Below are 2102 nucleotides of genomic sequence, written 5' to 3'. Positions count from 1 at the left end.
TAATCTCCCTGTGGTTCGACCCCGGTCTTGCCGGGTTATTTATTACTTCGACACTCCTGCACTTGGGAGAAGACATCAACCTTTTAGTCGTGTCATGGGGGATAGTAGCTTACCTTATAATTTTTAGTCAAGGTTTAAGTTTGTGTAAACCCCAACTCTTCGTTGAGCGCTTAGAATGGTAACAGTTGGTACACATGCCATCTTATTTCCTACTAGGACCCTATATTGCCTTCAAGAGGATAATCACTAGAACAATGAGAGATCCTTTTGAGATGAGGTAGAAAACCTACCCATGTTCACATAATGAATAGAAGCTATCCTTAGGTTATGTGTGTTATCATTTTTTACATCAGAGCAAACCCTTCTTGCAACATTTTAAACTCAAGATTTATGGATGACACAATGACCATCACTAAAAAAAATTTCATTGTAGAGTTTGGGCAAGAATCAAGATTCTTATTTCATCATGCAAGAGTTACAATCATATGTCACTCCTCGAAAGGCATGTTCATCATATAAATTACATGTTCATATATTTATCATGTATGTATCAGGACTGAAAAAGGTGGATAATAAAGAAAGGGATCAAAGAGAGAGAGGCTCATTATCAGAAGGAAGTTGAGAGCATCAAAGTGAAGTAGTTAGACTTAGATATGCTTAAACAAGTGTTGGGCATCAAATAGAAAGGGAATGTCTGCACAGTCTTCTGTGGAACACTGCTTATCCATGTCCAATTAAAGTTGCACCTTTTCTTTTTAGTCATGAACAACAACAGCAATGCCTTCAGTCATCAACTAATGACAACCTTTGTTTTGGTTCAGTTGCACTAATAATTATTCATTGCCTCCATATCTTCCAATGGCACCTAATGGATGTTACCTTTATGTGCATGTTGCATTAGCCTTTTTTGAAGTTACCCCAACTATGAGCTCAATTCCAATTCAGCAACATAAAATATGGGTCTAAAAAAAATGATTAGACACGGAACTTCTACATGCAAAGCACTCTCTGTAGAGATTTGATTGTGGATCTGCCAATGGGGAATGTAAGAGGGGATGTAATAGTTCATACGTTATAAAAATTTATCTCATCAATTTCAACCTCGAAACACTATAGGAGGTAAAGGAGTCAAACCTGATCTGAAAACATGAGCAGTTGTCGAACTTTTACATGGTAGAGCTCACTTTATAGAGATTTGTTTGTGGATCTGCTAGTGGAAAATGTAAGAGGGGATGTAATGGTTTCATATGCTTTGAAACTTTCTCCTACCAGTGGCACCAGCAAAACATTATAGTAGGCAGAAGAGTCAAACCTAGTTTGAAAATATAAGCAGTCATCAAACTTCAACGTGGCAGAGCTCTCTCTACAAAAATCCGTCTATGGCTTTACAGGTTAAGAATGCAAGAGGGGATTTATAAGTTTCATATTCTACAACTATTTCTCTCATCAGTTTCAACACGAAGACACTATAGTAGGTTGAAGAGCCAGACCTTGTCTAAAAAACATGAGCAAACATCAAACTTCAACGTAGTAGAGATCTCTTAGCAGGAATCTGTTTGTGGATCTGCAAGTAGGAAATCCAAAAAAGGATGCTATAGTTTCAGATTGTTTATAATTTTCTCCTACCAGTGTCGGCATTAAAACACAAAAGTAGGGAAAAGAGACAAACATGGGCTGAAAACAAAGAGAAGACTAAAACTTCAATAGAGGAGAACTCCCTTTACAGGTGGCTGTTTGCTGCACTGTTAGTGCGGAATCATAGAGGAAATAGAAGAGTTTTAGATTCATCAGGTTCTCTTCTAGTTTTGGCAATGTGTGATTCCATATATATTTTTTTTTGTGCGCTGCCAAGATTACCTAGCTATTGAGAGACTTCCAACAATTCTAAAACAACAACAACAACATTGGAAGATTGATATGAAGTTGTGTGGATGACACGACCAAAAGATTAATGTCTTCTCCCAAGTACAGGAGTGTCGAAGTAATAAATAACCCGGTTGGACGGTCCTACCATAGAGAGGTTAATTGTACAAATTATAGACAACAATTATAAACGACAACAATAGTAACAACAATAACAACAACAATAATAATAATAGCAA

Source organism: Populus euphratica, unplaced genomic scaffold, assembly GCF_000495115.2.
Source record: "Populus euphratica unplaced genomic scaffold, PopEup_1.0 scaffold730.1, whole genome shotgun sequence".
In the NCBI taxonomy this organism is placed as follows: domain Eukaryota; kingdom Viridiplantae; phylum Streptophyta; class Magnoliopsida; order Malpighiales; family Salicaceae; genus Populus; species Populus euphratica.
This window is presented reverse-complemented; position numbering follows the sequence as displayed.